The sequence below is a fragment of the Phyllopteryx taeniolatus genome, chromosome 8 (genome assembly GCF_024500385.1).
Source record: "Phyllopteryx taeniolatus isolate TA_2022b chromosome 8, UOR_Ptae_1.2, whole genome shotgun sequence".
NCBI classification, from domain to species: domain Eukaryota; kingdom Metazoa; phylum Chordata; class Actinopteri; order Syngnathiformes; family Syngnathidae; genus Phyllopteryx; species Phyllopteryx taeniolatus.
Genome location: NC_084509.1, coordinates 22,426,019 through 22,445,954, shown reverse-complemented (window position 1 = coordinate 22,445,954; position 19,936 = coordinate 22,426,019). Strand labels below are relative to the sequence as shown.

At 40.0% G+C, this 19,936-nt stretch overlaps 1 protein-coding gene and 1 long non-coding RNA gene across 6 annotated transcripts in view; one reads left to right on the top strand and one right to left on the bottom strand.

Moving 5' to 3' along the window:
- The window catches only part of fat3a (FAT atypical cadherin 3a), a 182,270-nt gene that overhangs the window by 117,313 nt on the left and 45,021 nt on the right, over positions 1-19,936 (bottom strand). The window lies entirely within an intron of this gene.
- On the top strand, positions 4,245-10,723 carry LOC133482333 (uncharacterized). Its single transcript, XR_009789757.1, has 4 exons — positions 4,245-4,364; positions 7,793-7,859; positions 9,016-9,034; positions 9,629-10,723. It is a non-coding gene; the product is annotated as an uncharacterized LOC133482333 (long non-coding RNA).

Here is a 19,936-nt window from a genome sequence, read left to right as displayed (position 1 = left end):
AAGCTCGAACAGTGCCAGCAGACAGTTCGCCCAAGCATCCCCAATCCATTCACAAATTGTGGCGTAACTCGCCCGGCGCTGCCCCCTCGTCTTAGTAAAGCTGTATTCGCCATCTGTCATCCATGGCTCCCACGCCGCTCACTTCACTTTGAACACCCTTCCCAATAATATGGAAGTCAGTGCTCTTCGGTTAAGGAATGCAACCAGAAAAGTTAATTTGAATCTTGAGATACATTAAAAAATGTAGTTTCTTTGATATCTTAGGAAAAATAAATGCTAAATGGACTGCACTTATATAGCACTTTATCTACATCATCACAGTGCCCAAAGCGCTTTACAAAGCCTCACATTCACACACACATTCATAAACCAATGGGCGACTGCTGCCATGCGAGGGGCTGCCATGCCCACTGGGAGCAAATTAGGGTTCAGTGTCTTGCCCAAGGACACTTCGACATGCGGACAGTCGTAGCAGGGATTCGAACCTGTTCTACCTACTGAGCCAAAGCCACCCCAACATAATCCCATTGGTATCACAAGACAAGTCCAGATCTCTGTGACAGACCACCAAGGACTCCACTAAAAGAGGTTTGATGAAGATCTGATATTATATTTCAAAATAAAAGTCTCTGAAACCTACATTTTTTAATGCATCTCAAGATTCAAATTAACCTTGCTGGTTGCATTCCTTAACCGAAGAGCATTGACGTCCGTTTTATTGGGAACCTTTTGGGAGGCTGGCTTGACCGGCACTATATACCTACTCGGGATGTGCCTTTAGCGTCCTCCTTCATGCGCACCCTTCCCCCCTTTACGTCTGCATGCTGTCCTCAGCCACGTCCGCTTTTCCTCTGTATAAGCAGCGTGTCGGCAGGAAATGCTCCCAGTCAGTCAAGCGGAGCGCTCATCAAAGTCACACAACAACATTTACAGATTTTGGAACTCGGTGCACACATAAGGCGCGCCCCGTCCATTTTGGAGAAAATTTACGACTTCTAAGTGCGCCTTATGGTCGTGAAAATACGGTACTTAAAATGTGTTAATTCAAGATACACTAACCTGCGTTACTATATGAGTGACTAGACTCAAAGGTGTTTTATACAACTACAAAGAAGCTTAAAAATTTAAGCATGTAAAGTTCAAAATGCATTTCCAAAGAATGTAGTTTTATTTTGTCAGTTTTCAATAAAAACACATTTACCAGATTTTGTGTTGTGTGAAATAAATTGTGGGGAGGGGTAAACGCTAAAATAATTTATTTTAGACTAATTATAGTAATTTGAGTTGGACTGATGTGAATCAATTTAGGTCACTTAATGTACTTATTTTACTTTGGCTGTATTTGATGAAAATGTGTTTGGCTGACTCAATTATACCACATTATACGGAACTACTAAGTTTGAGTTGGAGTCACACAAATAAAATGGATGGAAAACCTGCCCAAAATGTATTTGTGTTCATCCAATGAGTCATTTTTTGGAGTGTGTTGCTTGATCTGTGATTGGGTGAGCAACTGTGCACAGGCGGAAAATACACCTCCAGACAACTATCGTGTTGTATATTTGGATGTGATTACGCTGACATTAACCATTTGCTGTCTTAACCTAAGAGGCGCTACAATACAAAAAATAACATACATACTGTAGAGAGTTTTTTACCACAAAAATAAAATAATTTTCAGACTTTTTTTGTCACGCCGTAGATTTGTGATTGGATGAGCGATTGTGTGGAGGCAGAACTTACGCTTTCATGCACATCAGGCTGCTGCCTTCTGCTGCGGAGCAGACAACTCGATGTGGTTTTGGCTGATAGTAACTATTAGGAACCATTCTGAGGCATAAGATCAAAAGAACATACACAAGATGTAGTACACTTTTTGTAATCCGTTATGCATAGAGCAAATAATGGTTATGCAGCGCGAAGCAAAACATACATCAGTCCATGCCAAGACTTTGCAAATCGAAAATAGTACGTAAATAGAGGTAGAGATTTAAACATCACTAACATTCATGTACGTACACTACAAAAAAGAAATACATGCTTCATGAAAATTTTATTTTGTCAGTTAAGGCGTCTCACTGCCAAGTCTTGCTTTGTGAATAAAAAGAAAAAAAAAGAGAGTTGTCTTGTATTCCTACTGTGATAAATAAAGGCCAGTCTATCTGGAAAGAGTGTAAGAAAGTAGACTGGTGGATGGATTAAAGTGCATTAAAGCTATAGGAGAAAACAAACAAGAGCAAGAAATAGGAGTGTGTATTATCTTATCCACAGAGAGAACTGCACCCACAAGACTGACTGAAACCATGACTGTCGACACTGTTAAACACATCAATCAGCTAAATGCCATTGGGCCGAGGAAAAAGTCAATTACTCCAAATCCGTTGTTATTTTTTTCATGGCCATTTCAAAGAATGTAGCATGCCAAAATCCCCAGATGACTCATAGTAAGACCAATTAAAACCATTTTTCTTTTCATCACAGACTGATTTGGCTTAAACCAGTGTGTGGGTAAATGTTTGGTTTTTGTTTGTTTGTTTCATTTTGCTTCTGTGTGATAGAAAGAGAGACAGAGAAAGAGAGAGAGAGCGAGAGGGAGAGACAGGAAGAGAGAGAGTGAGTGAGTGAGTGAGTATCCACAATAAAAATTAAACTCTTACCTCAAATAAATTATTTATTCTCAATGATTTAATTTTAGCCCACATTTAAATGGTTTCAAACATTAGATTCTGCTGTAATAATTTTTTGTTCAAAAAATAAGAAAAATAGAATTACTTTATCTACTCTTCAGAAAAGTAAACACGAGGGAGGCCTAAATGTTCCCACTTTAAACACTTTTATTTAGCTAACCAATTACAATACCTCATCAAATGGATGCACCACAATGAGGAGCATCATTCTTGGCTAGAATTAGAACAGATAGACTGCAACAACATCAAACTCCCAAAAGTCTTAAACGCCATAAATGCTTCAAGAACCCAATAATCGCATCCACCTTAATGGCTTGGTGGAAAAATTTAGAATCTACAGGATCTCAATTAGCTCCCAGTATCCTCTCCCCAATCTGACATAATCCAGATTTCGAAATTAACAATATAACCCTTAATTTTAGCACATGTGAAAAACATGGAATTCATCACCTACAACAACTATTTAACGGTAATGTTTTTAGGAAACGTGATGACCTGTTCTAAGAATTCAAAATTCCAGGCGTAAACTTTCTTCAATACAATAAATTAAAAGCAGCAATAAAAAAAGACTCCAACACTCCAGAGCACCCTCGAACTGCCGGAGTTTGTCAAGTAAATAGTGAAGCTTCTTCTTAAATCAATGCAATCAATGCAGGCAGTACGGTGACCGACTGGTTAGCACATCTGCCTCACAGTTCTGAGGACCGGGGTTCAAACCCATCTTAATGCATGTTTTCGGGATGTGGGAAGAAACCGGAGTGCCTGTAGAAAACCCACGCAGGCACGGGGAGAACATGCAAGCTCCACACAGGCAGGGCCAGGGATTGAACCCCCGTCCTCAGAACTGTGAGGCTGACGCTCTAACCTGAATATCCATCATAATACTAAGAAACCACAGCAGCATCTTAAAAACTCCACAGTAAAACTGTTCCGGCATAAAAGGGATACAGATCCTCCATTCTGCTTGGCCTAACGGCCGAACAGGACAAGAAAAAAAGAGTCAGTGAGTGAGTGAGTGAGCAAGTGCACATAAAAAAACAGAAAGAAAATGTGTCCAGCACCAAACTTCAGTTTCACTGCCTTAACAGCAACCATCTCTGAGACAAACTAGTAAAAAACAAAAACAAAGGTGTCTCACTTGTTCAACTCATAAAAGTTTTACTTTTGTTGGCAGTAGTTCAACTCCCAATTAAATCAATAGTAGAATCCATATCATAGTGTTCCTATTTCCACAACAAAATAATTACAATTCCATGTACCGAGCACAGGGAACCAACATGCTGCTTCCAAACTGAACAGATCAAGAAAACCTTCGGTGTCAAAAACCCAACGAGCTGTATTACTTGTGTAGCAATAACAAGTATTCTGTTTCTTGTCTTTCAGCAAAAGGCTGTTGCAGGTGAAAATAAGATCAAGTTCAGTGTTGTGGGAGAGTTGCTTCAAGCTTGGCTAGGCACTACATTGAACACAATCAGTGCTAATTGTGGGAAGTCAGCGAGGGATCAAGTCTCTCGCCACTCAACCAGGAGTGTTTAATCTCCTTGCATGTGAGGGAGGAATAGAACTGAGAGGGTGGTTAAGAAACAAGAAGAAGCTTCCAAATGAGGGAAAACAATGCATGCAGGCATTTTATAATCGTCTTAGAACCTCTGATACCACCTACTTTCAATCTTGCAGGTAACAGCTTAAATTGTATTTCAAAGTGTATTACTAAAACCGTAAGGAATAAAAATATATATATATTATTGAAATTTAAACCTCAATTGATGTTGTCAGAGTAGTAATGAACTGTAGATGATACATTTTTCACATTTACCTACAGTATGTTGTTCTTTGTGGGTTTTACTCACTGTGGTTTGATAGAAAGCCTTTTTATTGTGAAACATGCACGCACAAATGGCTTTTACCTAATGTAAAATAGCCCAAAGGTTACAGCAGCAAAAACAACTGGTTGTATATAATAAATGGGGGCACGAGGTGCAACTCCCACACACAAATATCCATTAGGCAGTAGGCTGTCAATGCCAGAGCCAGTGTTTATGTCCTTGGTGTACAGTATAGGTAATCTGTCTGAGAGTAATGGATTAGCAATTAACAGAGGAGCCCAGTCAGTCATTCTGTTCAACTCCCCCGTCATATTGTGGCTGTGTCACACACTGCACTGAGTTTTAGACTTTCAGGCTAGCAGTAGCACAGACTGTAAGGACTAAGCTTGGGGACAGGTGGGAGGTCAAAATGTACAAATTGGGACAGGCTGCTACAGATGCGCCAGTCAGATTCTAAAACATAGTCGACATACTCATAAGCGAGGCAATTAACCTGCAACTGCACATTTGTGTGCAGCCAATCGACAACAATATTTTCCCTTGTAAGTCAACAAGTCAGTACAGCGGAAGCTCGATAAAACGGACCCCGATATAATGGATATAGGATAAAACGGACCGTTGGGACTGAACAATTCGTCCAAAAATAGTTTCCATTTGTCACTTACAATGCCGTTGACAAAGTCTGTTAGTTCGAGAATTGGCCGCTGTTGTTTATTGGCGCCTGTGGTACAATGCAGGCAGAGAATGGGACTGACCTATTTCCGGGTTACAGATATACAATAATACTAGTCCTCCCGTGCCTACGTAGCGGCTATGTTGAATGTGGGGCATTGAGGTGGTGGCCATGTGACGATAGCACATAGCATATTGTATCAATATTGTACATAGAGCAGAGAGAGAGCGCGGCATGGCTGCGGCGCTGAGGAGTACAAAACACAAGTCTTTGGAGTCTGGAACATGCTATTTTTGGTAGAGAATCTTTTTTTTTTTTTTAATCAAGCCTTTTGCCCTTGGCAACAGATTTGGAACTAGGAAGCACACAAATTCCTTGCGGCTCATGAAAGCGACTCGCCTATGAATAGTACCGTACGTCAACAATGTCACCATGACCAAGCACACTGGTGCGGTAAATTAGAATGTGAAACTTTAAACATTTTTAAGCTTTTTTTTCATTCACTTACAATTGTTTATTATTATTATTTAATTACAATAACTTTGTAATGTCCTGGACGTTTGAGGCCATTAAAAAAAAACCTACAAAACAATAATTTTGTACTGTACAGTAACATGGGTGCATATGGTCTTAAAAAAATAATAACACAAAAAAAAGTGCTTCACTGTGTAGCAGACATGTTCCCCGCAACCTGAGGTGTCACAGTGACTCCCCCACAACTTGATAAGCTGCTTTCTTCCAAGCGGCCCTGCTGTGCAAGACAACTACTAGAAGACGCCTACTGGACCTTAACCTAATAAGCAGCTTCCAGTCAAATCTGGATTTCCGTCTTCAAAAAGACTCCTTTCCTTCTTTTGAATATAGTGACCAAAAGGTGGGATCCTCTCTCGGAGAAGAGCAAGCTGGGACAGATCGACAATGGAACGCAAATACAGCAATGAACTATTTGTTTAATATTCAAACATGCATGCAAGGCGCCACCCACTGGCATTTGAGAGTAATGCAACCCGGAATGGTTGTTTTTAACTGAAGATAAAATGTCCGTTTTGATATTTCACAAACTCTGCAGAAATATTCAAAATGTATGCCTTGATGTATGTGTCAGTGTGTCAACTTTACAGGTGCAGCTGCGAGACTTTGAGAACTGCTTGTCTTGAAGCCCAAACGGCATGAAATGTGATTGAACCATAAACAGTTGATTTGCCAAGACTAAAATTTAAACAATCATTCTAAATGCTTGATCTGTGAGTGAGAGTACAAAGTTTGGAGCATGTTATGTTTATATAAGATTTCTTACACCATTCTTATGGCTAAATTGCAGACTGAAATTCAAGTCAATGGCTGTGGTCTTCTCCAACCTTCTCTGTCCCTTAGTCACGCCCCCTGGGTATTTAACCCTGGAATCCCGCCTCTCTCTTTCGTGTCTCTTGCTTTTCTCTGGCTTGCTTTGGGTGACCTTGGCATGGCTCGTGAGTTCTCTCTACTTGCTAGCGGATCCTGAAAACCGGCAGGGAGTGAAACGGTCATATCCTCTCAACGAAGCGTGACGAACAACAACAATTTTCCTCTTCCGCCTGTTTTTATTTTTCTGGATCTTTTTCTTCTTCCACCAAACCTGCACCGTTTTCCTCCTGAGATGTCCGGAGAAAGACCATCCCCACCGACCAGCTGATCTATGGTCGTGAGTACAACACGACAAGCGTTGCTAGAATATACAATATTAGTGCCTAATAATTTCGGGGAAATTACTAGCTTCACACAAAATCCCTATTTTGCTCTCTCTCTTTCTCTCTCTCTCTCGTCCAGACTGAACACATTTAAACGTTCAAGTTTTCCACTTTACTCCAGCAACACACAGTCCTATCTTCCCTTGTCGTTACCCTTCGTGTTATTTTCTTCCTGTAGTTAGACTTTGTGTTTCCCTATATATCACTTGTAGATGTCATTAAATATTCTATAAAATTCAACTTCTTGTTATGTTTTGAGTTTAATAAGGAACCTTTTACTTGTTATTTCCATTTCCCTCACAAAAAGAAAGAAAACATTAGTTGTACAGGTTATGGATCACATTGATGGTGGAAAATGTTTTGAAATTAATCATTTTGATCAATTTTATTTTACAAGACAAAAACGTGGCATTTGAACAGGGCTGTGCCAATCTTTTATATCCACTGTACATTGACCTTCGTTGTCATTCTGCCACATCCTCACCCATTCTTCTTTGAAAGGCAGAAATATTATATGAAAGTAAGTAACTTATTTGATTTTGATTTATATCAAGCACAAGATGACTGAGTTAACTGGTGAGAAAAAAAAACAGTTGGTGTTTTTGTACACCTATTGGTTTAGAGGGATGATTGGATTCACCAATTTAATTATATATTTGAACTCAACCATTGAATGGTAAGTATTGCTGAAATAATCGAAGTTATCGGTATATTTTAAATGTGTAATCTACATATTTTAATGTGTGTGTGTGCGTGCCTGTTGTGATTCCCATGTACATGACATAAATAATTGATATTCTGTTCTCATTAACTGATGGTCACTCAGTTTGGTAACATGACTGATGAGAATTATTTATGTAATTTCATTTTGCCTCCCAGTCATATTCCAAAGGTCAAAGGATCTGATCCACTCCTTTATATTACCATGTGACCTGTTGCGAACTCGGTGAGTACTGTCAATGCAAATTGTTTAATAGTATTAAACACCCCCCTGACCAACCCACAAACCATCCCAGTCCCGTCTAGCCTTCTTAAGTCCTCTTTTTAAATAGCTGTATCTGCTGTTTTAACACCGATTCATCTTCTTCACATCCTTTACGCTCTGTGGACCTGATTTACGAAGATCCCATATAGCGAGTACCAAATTGTATGTTTAATCTAACAGACTGCATCCACTGTTGGTGGTCATGTTGCTTGTGATCTACTGAGACTGTGATCTTTTACTAAAATCCCAAATAGCGGGCACTAAATTGCATGTTCACTCAGAAAAAGTGGTGGAGACAACCATATTTAAAAGAGGGTTCCATGTTTTACTTGGTAGTTCAGATGGTCTTCATCATGGAACAGTGTGAGTGAAAGAGACAAAGTTACAGAAAATAAATCGATAGCTTCGATAATTTTGAAGAAGCCAGCAGCTGCATAAAAGCCAAGATTTGATATAACACGTCCTGAGAGCGTGGCAATTTGATGCTTCGCCCATTCTGCCTAACATTACATTTAAAACACCAAAAAATGGTCTGGAAGATGCCAACACCAAATATCACCATGAAATTAAATGACCCAGACATGCATAAATGCTGAGTTGAAAGTAGTTTTCTCATACATGAAATGGCATGACTCCTTGTGACTGACGCCAAGTCAGCCCTTAGAATGTTCAGAAGCTTCAAAATGACATTGCTGAATAGTATATGTTGCAATCTTTGTTTCATTGCAGCGCTAAATTATTCTATTTGCCCTAAACTCCTTCCAGAACGCGCTAAATGTACTACGCAGCAATTTTGCATGTTTGGCAGACGTAATCCTGGGTACACCCAGTTAGTAGATCAGCTACCACATCTATTTTTGCACATGAAAACCAGAAGTAAATCAGGCTCCATGTGTCTTATTTGTTCTGCCATCACCTCGTACGTCCCTCTCCTAGCTTTTGGCCCCTTTTCGTTGCAGCTCTTCATTTGCTTTTGTTCGAATAAATCCTGCCCTGATTCCCACTTGTTTCTCTCACTGTAAGAGAATGTACAATCATTAGCAAATGGTTTATCTTTCACTTTTCTTCATTCTGATCTTGCTCGCCCCGTCATGATTCCCTCACTCGGATATACAAGGCTTCAGTGACATGTCCAGGTTTGTTTTCATACCCTATAGAGAGAAATTGTTTTAAATGAGTACTTTCCCAATAGCATGGGGTCATTCCTTTCAGTTAGAGAGGTGAGGGGGAGACTTTATAGAAATCACAAGGGGTGTTGAATAGGAGGAGGGTCAAATTTCCATCTGGAATTGTGAGCAGACTGACTGTGCTTAAGTTCTTTTACGGCAGCTGATGTAATCTGAGCAGCCCCAACACACTGAAGCAAAGACATGAATAAAACAAACAAGTCTCAATAATCATTCCCAGTTGTTTTAAATCAATATACCCTCAGCTAAACATTTTGCTTTGCCAAATATGGGTGTACTCATGCTGGTTGTTACAATTCCACTCAACCTACCTATAAATATTGTGTAACAACATGGAACGCAACAAATAGACTGAAATAAGGAGACCAAACCATTTCTTTTTCATTTTACCTTTTGTCCATCTGTAAATCTCTCATCAGCAATTACACATATGTGGCGGGAATAATGTTCCTGAATATAATGAAAGAAACCCCAACTCTAGAATAAATGTTGTGTTGCTGATAATAACACCAAAATTAAGTCATTACTTTGAATTGATTGCAGAGGGAAAAGGGAAAATCAGAAAGAGTGTGAAATCAAACCCATGTTTATGTTCAGAGTGAGTTCCCAGACCCCATTATTCTTCTGCTTTCAAGACATGCAGGGCAGGTAAGTGATTTTGCAGAGATCCTTTCTGCTTTCTACCATCTCCTCTACCAAAGCATTTGTTCTCTAAGCCTCCACTGCTTATTCTCTCTGACGTCTTTTTCAGAACGCTTTTCTGGGTAAACACAGGCGTTCTCATGTTCCATAGCAGCTGGATGGGGGAGGAATAGTGTGTGACACCGCTTAATTCAGTGCTTCCATGTTGTCCTTGTAGCAGCACTATTTGATTAACACGGATATGTATGTGTACGTGTGTGTGTGTGTGTACAGTCGTCAACTGCAATGTCACAGCCAAGGACTGAAGCCCACAATAGTTTTAATTGTCCTATTACTATTAAATATTGTATTTTTAGGGACTCTCAAGAATTTAATAGCACAGGTACTTCTCTGACTCAGAATCTACTCCGGGTGCATGACATATGCAAAAAAAACCTTTTTGAGAAATTATTTGATGCCAGCTTTGCTTTCACAATAACTTTGACACAAAACAATTGAGGTTACTCATTACCACCTCTTTTCTTTCAAGTATAAAAGAATTACAGATAATTGCCATTTGCAGAATCCCCAAATCCACCCAACTGAACAAATTGATTTGGGAAATCATGGTCATGTTCGATGTCTGGTTACATTACGAACATTGTAGTCAGCTGCTGCTGCTGCTTAGCGGTTCTGTTCGAACCACTAAACCCTAAATGGCTTGATGTCTGCTTACATTAAGTAATCATTGTGAGTGAAACACACAAAAGTATGTTTACTACCAATGTCTTTCAGGCTCCAGGGGACTGTGAGCCATTCATTTTTTTGCTAAATTTCACAAACAGAAGGAAAGAGCTTCAGTGCAATGGGGTTAATTATTTTTCTTTTTAAAACATAGTTATGCAAGTAAACTTAAACAAAAATCTATTCTATTAATATAGTTAATTGTACGATGTTTATCGTTTTCACGGTCACATGGACATGAGAGCCAATCCCAGCAGACTGACCAGAGAAGCGGGGTGAACTGATCGCCAGCCAACTGCAAGTCTAATTTAGTGTCTTGCACAATATTTGGAAGGAAATAAAAATTCTGCCGTGATGGTACACTAATCACTTTGTAAAATCTTTTTTTGTAACAGTAGTCATGCTTTGGATGGGTGGTTCAATTTGTGGTATCTGTCAAAAAAAAGTAACATTATTACTTCCGCCGAGCACTTAAGTGATTAGTGTCGAGAAAAAAAGAGAAAGAAGGAATCCCTGAATGCCCAGGGTTAGACTAATATAATACTTACATCATTTTGTACGTATATATTATTAGAACTCATTTATATGCATAGTAGCTAAGATTGGCTCCAGCTCACCCACGACCATAATGAGAACAGAAGCGACTGAAAATCAATACAGTAAGAATAAACAACAGAAAAAAATGTGGTTGCAAAATTGTGCACACACTATTCTAACTGGGATGTGGCTGGAAGCCAAATGTCCGGGAAGCCAAATGGAAGACTTTGTGTGATGTGATGTGACTTATTTGTGTTGTTTGATTAGTGAACTAGACTTAAACGTCACTAGCGCTTAAATTGGATGATGCGGAAGTCGAAGTCGTAGACTCTCGCACGAAATAGTTGATAAATAAGCAATAATTGATCAGTAAAAGTAGCGAGCGACATTTAGATCATTGTAACAGCATAAAAGTGAATTATTAACAGCAGAAGCGGCGGATGTTTTTTTTCTGGTCTCGTCAACTCATGTGACTTCGAGCGCACAGGCGGAACCTCAGGCTGCATATTAGTCCGCCGCGAAGTAATATTCACAATTACATCTGTGTGTGGATGGTGGATGTGCGGAATGGCTCTCGCTGCCAGCGTTCAAGGAGTACGAAACAGCCTATGACGTCACTGACAGCGACGGTGACCACCCCCCTCCAGGAAAAACTCATCGGATCTATCCGATTTACGTAAATGGCCTATTTTGAGTTCAAAATGGCGAATTTCGCAGAAAAGCGACTGATTTGCATGTATGTTTTCTGTACCGCTTCTCCTCACTAGGGTCGCGGGCGTGCTGGAACCTATCCCAGCTATCTTCGGGCGAGAGGCGGGGTACACCCTGAACTGGACGCCAGCCAATCGCAGGGCACATAAAAACAAACAACCATTCACACTCACGTTCACACCTACGGGCAATTTTTATGTGCAAAACCGGAGTACCCGGAGAAAACCCACGCAGGCACGGGGAGAACATGCAAACTCCACACAGGTGGGACCGGGATTTGAACCCTGGCCCTCAGAACTGAGAGGCAGATTTACTAACCCGTCAACCACCGTGCGGCCAAGAGTACAATAAAAATAATTCAATTAAAATGACAATTGATATAGGCAACGAGAATAGGCAATCTGGATGAAAAAGTTTTAATTTGAATTTGATTACATTTTCTTGTTTATGTTATCATTAATCTATTTCTATTGAAAAAAATATTTTTTTGAGTCACATACAGTATTTCTATTTGATTATATGAGATTAATTAATGACAAAGGCTCCAATTAATTAATTGAGTGATGGATTTATAGATTCCCACATCCATTAAATCTATCAATTTCTTCTTTGTCATTTTAACAAAATTTTGTGGGGTCTTGCATGCATGAAAATTCAATTTTGGTTGTTGTTTCCAATTTCTTTTTCCCTTTTTTTGTATTTAAAATAAAACAAGTTCCAATATTTTCGGTGTGCATATCTTGATTTTGTTTGTTTACATTTGTTTTAGCAGAAGGGCAGTAGTGCAGATGATCGTGATAATTTTGGTCACAATAATCATAATATGAAATGTTCATACTGTTTCATCTGTACTTCCACCAATATTTCAGAATGAATAATTATCTTTAATGTTAATCTTTAATGCGCACACACTAACACGCTGTGATAAAGCCAAATGAGCAACCACGTCCACCTCTTCCCTTTGCGCTGAAAGAAAATACTTGAACACCAAATCCACCAAATACTGCAGCAAGATTAGTGTTTTTTCAAATAGTTTAAAAAAGACTGACATAAATATGCACATACACAGTGAGAAAGCAGTGTTGACCTTGAAGCCACCTGAGGAAATGCTATCTGCACTAATGGTCATCTGGCAGACGGATAAGCAGCATTACAAACTCACTCAGGCAATTTTCTGATACATATGCGTAGTGAGAGGGAATCAGGCTCGTGCTCATCCATATTAATTCTTTTAATATTGCCAGAAATACTATATGTGTGCATGTTTTCACTACCTATGCTTCCCTTGTTTCTGAAAGCATACATTTTTCACGAGAGACAAGTGTGTATACTGCTATGATGCGAGGAGATACCCATTATCGTTCCCACACACATGCACACGCGCGCACATGCACACACAGACACTTCAGAAAGGATGCATTGCGGAAAGGCAGAAATAATTGCATAAGTCTTACTGAACAACCCATTTACTTCAGTGGAACGCAGGGGAAATGCATGAGTAGGCCAGTAAGTGAAGGGCCGCATGCATTTCTGCTGAAATGCTCTCACACTCAAACAGTTGTGTGCGTTCCTGCTCCACCCCACGAGAGGAAACTAAATCCAATCAACCATCTTTTTTTTCAGCGTACGTGTGCTCATAGCTAAAGCAGCAGGGGCCACACATGTGTGTCTGTCCTAGAAGACCTTTGAACACACTGTGCATGATAATTGCAGCCTTTCCCAGACCACCCCCTCAGTTCTGCTTCTGTTTCTTGTGGGCCCATTTGTTCTGCTGTAAGAGCAAAGATCCTTTTAAGGCTTATGTGTCTGAGGCTGATGTGGGTTCTGCTCTCGTTTAAGCCCCCGCCATGTAATGCTATCCTTGTCATGTCCCTGTAAATGTCCCCAGAGGTTTGGAAAAGAAAAATGGAAGAATGGGGTTGTGAAATGTTAAGAGGACGTTGAGGAGAAGAAGACATGGATAAGGAACATCGATCAAGACTGAAATCTAATCCTATACCTGGAAATATAGGGTCCACATCATATGGCGTGTGTAGATCTGGAGAATGATTACAAATATTTGAACAGGCAGAACGAAAGGGAGAAAGTTGAGCAGGATCCACCACAGTGTGGCAGATGATGAGAGCTAGCCAGCTAGCTAGCCAGCTATCTAGTTAGCTAGAAAGAAGGCAGCTGGTCCCAGCCTACTGTACTTTTTTACAGTGTCAATATTTTGTGGTGTGTGTAGAATTTTGAGGGGGAAAAAATATTTCATCAATTTTCGAAGAAGGCTAGGTAACAAAACATGGAAATGTGATTTGAAGAGAGTTATTTTGCATGAAGCACCCCATTTGCATGACAAATTATATGCTCACAAGGCAGGTCAATTCAGATTTTTTTGAATTTCTTTAAATTTTTTAAAATATAATTTAAAAGTGGAAATGCTCTAAAAAGCATGAGAAAAAAGAAGAGTTTTTAACCTAGACTTAAAAACATTCACACTTGGGGCTGACGTCACTTCTGTTGGCAACTTATTCCATTTGTGTGCAGCATAATAGCTAAGTGCTGCGTCACCATGTTTGCTTTGGACTCTGTGCTCCACTATTTGACCTGAGTCTGTCGATCTCAGAGCCCTACTGGGTTTATATTCCATTAGGATTTCTTTCATGCATTCAAGCCCTAAACATTTTAGTGATCTAGAGACCAGTAGCAGAACTTTGAAATATATTTTAAAGCTGACTGGGAGCCAGTGTAAAGACTTTAGAATTGGAGTAATATGTTCTGACCTGGTGGCACGGTGGGGGACAGGTTAGAGCATCTGCCTCACAGTTCTGAGGACCAAGGTTCAATCCCCGGCCCCGCCTGTGTGGAGTTTGCATGTGCCTGCGTGGGTTTTCTCCGGGCACTCCGGTTTCCTCCCACATAGCAGAAGTTCCCAAAACTATCCCAAAACATGCATGGTAGCTTAATTGACAACTCTAAATTGCCCGTAGGTGTGAATGTGAGTGCGAATGGTTGTTTGTTTGTATGTGCCCTGCGAATGGCTGGCAACCAGTTCAGGGTGTACCCCGCCTCCTGCCCGATGATAGCTGGGGTAGGCTCCAGCACGCCCGCGACCCTAGTGAGGAGAAGCGGCTCAGAAAATGGATGGATGGATGTTCTGACCTCTTTGTTCTGGTCAGAACCCAAACTACAGCATTCTGTATGAGCTGCAGCTGTTTAATACTCTCGGGAGTCCGGTCAGAAGACCATTACAATAGTCAAGTCTAGTTGAAATATAAGCATGGATGAGCTTCTCCTGGTCTCCTTGGCACATGCAAGCCTTTACTCTGGATATGTTCTTCAGATGGTAGAAGGCAGTTTTTGTAATTGATTTGATATGACTGTTGAAAATCAGGTCGCAATCTATCATTACACCAAGGTTTCGGACTTGGTGTTTGGTTTTTAAAGAGAGTGACTCCAGGTATTTACGAACAGCAATCCTCTATTCTTTATTGCCAAAACCAATTATCTCAGTATTATTGTGGCTTAATTGAAGAAAACTTTGGCTCATCCAGTTATTTATCTGTTTTAGACAGTGACACAACACCTCAATTGAACTGTAGTCATCTGGAGACACTGCTAGATATAACTGTGGGTCATCTGCATAGTTATGATAGTCAAAATTAAAGTTCTGAAGAATTTGACCCAAGGGTAGCATATACAGGCTGAACAGGAGGGGTCCAAGAACTGATCCCATAGGTCATTGCCATTCGATGAGATTGAACATTGGTTACAAAAGAACTCCTTTCCTCCATGTAGGACCTTAACCATTTAAGGACTCTTCCATTTAGTCCTACCCACATTTCAAACCTGTTCAGCAGTATATTATGATCTACAGTTTCAAAAGCCGCACTGAGATCCAACAAGACCAGAATTGACACCTTTCCCAAGTCAGTATTCAACCTTATATCATTTAGCACTTTGATAAAAGCAGATTCTGTACTGTGATGAGTTCGAAAAGCTGATATAAATTTTTCAAAAAGTGAATTTAAGTTAAAGAATTAAAAAAATTACTTTCTCAACAATCTTGGCTATGAAAGGGATATTTGAGATGTGTCTATAGCTTGCTAACATGGAAGCGTTCAGTGTTCTATTTTTTAGAAGAGGTTTAATGGCAGCTACTTTAAGCGCTTTAGGAAACTCGCATGACTGAAGTGAGCAATTGATTATTTTGCTGCAAATCAGCGAGCACAGACTTCACAATAGCTTTGAAAAAGTGTAATTCGGGGACTTGGTGATGAAGTGCTACCTCCATGAGTGAAATACAACAGACGCTTTCGTGTCTGCTCACTTTTTTTTTTTACATCTGAGATTCCGCTTGCGCAAGTCGAAGCCACTTGCTTCTTCTCAACTGTCTAGTTCCGTCCACAGTCGTCATGATACCGAAAGCCATACTCGACAATGACTCAGCAGTTGATGGGGCATGGTAAGCTCTGGCTCTTTTTCATGAGACAGGCTCACCCCCTCAGCGAATTGTGAAACAGGTGTAAGTGCGTAATTCTTGATCTTAGGGGTATTTTGTCAAAAGCAAGTAAACTGGGAGCTGTACATTTTGGGGGAAAAATTATATTGGACGTCTCCTTTAACATAAATCTCCAGTCAGCATTTGTTCAGATTTAAAAAAAAATAAGAAAAATAAAAATTCAAATTTTGAACTTAGCAGTCCCACTGTATTTTAATAAATCATAAAGATGAAACGGTGTTAGGGACTCTGATAGTGTTGAAAGTCCCTAGATTTGGGGGCAATAAGTTATAGATATAATATTTTAGTGAGTGATTTCATGCCTGACCTACTATAAAACACAGATAGTCAGAAAGTAAATCTCCAAACTGATACCATTGTGGTCTATTATAAAAGACTCGATCAGTCAGCATTGTTTCAAGAAACAGATGCAGCAGCGATAGGCCTTGTTTCAAATAGAGGAGTTATAATAGCAGATCTAAGAGAAAACACTCACTGGTGAGTAATGCAGCAGCTTCAACTGTGGTATGCCCTTTAGGGGTCAAGCCAAGCAAACAACGCGTTCTCGGCCCATGAATAAGATAAACCGACCACTTTTCCAATCAAATTATAACTTCCTGCCCTTGTAAACATTGTAAATTTTTTATTGTTGTCGCACTCGTTTTGTGAAACAAATCATCTGGGTTGTCTAGTGAAGTGTGGGATTCTCAGCAAGATGGCATCAAGACCCATCTTTTTTCAGTACACACATCAACTGTGGGGTTTGTGTGCATGGGTGCATGTGTGCTATTGGATTGTCTCATTAGACCACGTGCTACCACCTCCTGTTTCAGTTGTGTGCGCGCACACACACGCAAACACATGTACAGACAAACACACGATGAAGGAAACAGTTCAGAAGTTCAGCTCATATCTAATTAGCAATGCATCTGTGACATTACAAAAAGGCAACAAGTTAAATCAGGAGAGACACACATTGGCTGGGTTGTGATATCTGTGTTTGACTGTTGACTTGGAAATTACAATTAATGTTGAATCTAATCAATGAAAACTGTTAAACAACTCAGAACTTACTTCAGAACAATGCCAAAGTGGTAAGCACTGACAGAAAACTCAAACAGCTCTGTGGAATGAGAGCCGATACCACAAAGTGGCCGGGAAGTCAAACAAACCATTCACCAAATAAATGGGCAGATGAATAATGAACAAACCACCCACAATGCACAGACCACACAAATATTTTTCAGCAGATTTGTATTTAGAAGATCAAATCACTGAAATGTATACAATCAGTGGATGCCTCTCTTCGTCTTGCTGCAACACACCGTCAGCAGTGGGGGATTCACTCTTTCCAAAAGCTATGTATGATCAATGGTCTTCAGCAGTGTTGTGATCTTGCGCTACTAGTGAGCTTATACTGACTAGAGAATATATACTGTAATATTTAAACTAAGCTCAGTAGCTAAAGACTGCGGCCACATCTTTCTAATTGAACCATATCTGAACTCGCAGTATTTTTTTTTTAGACTTATTATAAACCCTCAAGCGGAAAATCAACTCCTGGTAGCAGTCAGGAAGGAGACTAGCGTCCCTCCAACAACTGGTTGGCATTCTAAATTTTGTCCGCACCGGGACTTGAAACGTGATCATCTGGCTCCAAAGCCCTTCTGTTTACTAGTACAGTATGTTTTTTTATTTGTCAAGTCACAACGTATCACTTTTTACCTGACTACTCCATGTGGTGTGACTTCACAAGGGCGTTCGCAAGTTGAGACATGAAGACAGCATACAATAAACTTCCCACGGCAGAATTATTATATTGTAGGCTAGAAATAGCTCTTTCCCTAAGTACTCCATCAGCGTGTCATGGTCTGCGTTTTAGTTTAGATTATGTTTAGTTTTGTTTCATGTTTTCCCGTGTCCCATGTTATTCATCTTGTGCTCATTTAGTTATTGTGTCCACCTGTTATTGTGAACCCTCTACCTTGTGTCAACCAATTAGCTCCCTCCAGACACTCGTGTCTTGTCCAGGTGTTCCTCGTAGCCATTTAGTGCCCTGGTTTCTTTCAGTGCTTGTCGGTTCATTGTCCTATGTCGACTGTCGTAGGTCTATTCTCATCTAGTCTCCTGAGTCCCGTCAGATTCCTCTCTTCTTTGTTCCCTAGTGTTTCTTTGTTAGTTTGTGTTTAGATTTTGCATTTTCCCTGCACTTGGGTCCTTCACTTTCTTGCCTCCACCACCTCGAAAACCTGAATGTGACAGAATGAACTGACCACAAAAGGACCCAGCAGGAAGCACATGGCGTCGTCCAAACGGTCAAGTTACTAGCAATGATGAAGAGCGTGTTTGTATAGAATTAGATGGTTTCTTGTTCGATTCGTTGAAGGAGAAATGATTGGTGAATTTCGACCGTTTTCTATCGCTAGTGCACAGGTTGTTTTCTGTGTTCTGCACTGCTGACTTGCTGGTAATTTTGACGAGTCACAGCAGTGTTGAGGATGTGGTCATGATTACGCGCATACTTTAATCCTTATTATTAAACTTGGATTCAGTTCCGATTATAAAGGCCTCCTGTTAAACTTCAATTTGATGGTCTAACTGTGAAGGGTATCATACCAAGTAAGGAAACTGATATTGAAAAATTCACTAGTGCTATTAAATTCTGATATCCACTGAATTATACATGTTTGTATTCAGGTCCTTCATTTTCCATGTTGTATTTTTAGTCAGTGTTACACACATCTATATTTGTCCTCAGTAAATTTTTTACTCGATACTTTGCAGTGCATTAACAAGTTGGATATAAATTGGTTTGTGAACCTACTCTAACCCTAGTATTTGTGTGAAAAATTCCCAAGGTTTTTATACAATAAACAGCTTATAAAATCACATTACACCAGTATTTAGACATGGGAAGAGCAGGCGTAAAATTTAGATCAACTTTCTGCCATCAAATTGTCGCTTCGCCAAGCACATGTCCACGGAAACTCCCTCGCTGCGTCAGAATGCCCATCTTAGCGCAGACTGGTCTGCCAAATTGTCAAACAAATGCGGCGAGCCAAGCTTTTGGATGAAAATTAGCACGTCAGCATTTGTGTCCGACTGCAGATGTGTCATCTACGACAATAGAGCTCGATGTTTTCACGGACCACCTGGCGCTAGATGAAAATGTAACTCTCCGAAATTAAATTCGCCAGCTGAGACAACAGGTCAAGAACCTGACATTGAAGCAAAGGTTCGACATTCATCATTTCACATCCTCGAATAAAGGCACGGTTCTTCACCAGGTAAACAAGTTCCATTAACATGAGTACCACGCATAAAATGTATGCCTCTAATGACACTTTAAAATTCCTTTATTTGAAAACCGGATACATGCAATAGAGTTGAGTTTCGGCACGTGTAAGAAATACTGCAAAAATGCAGCATATATTCCTTATGAATATAATTTGACTGATGTTAACTCATTCATTCATTAATTTTCCGTACCGCTTATCCTCACTAGGGTCGCGGGCATGCTGGAGCCTATCCCAGCTATCTTCGGGCGAGAGGCGCTGTACACCCTGAACTGGTCGCCAGCCAACTGATAAATAAAATAAATCAAAGACAGAAGAGAGTTTCTACGACAACAGCTAACATACACTAATTTTGAGCACAATAATAAATCAGGAAAATGTCTCGCAAACCAACTTCAACGTAACAAAGAAAACCATACAAGATTCAAATGGAAAATTTACTCAATCACCACAGGATGT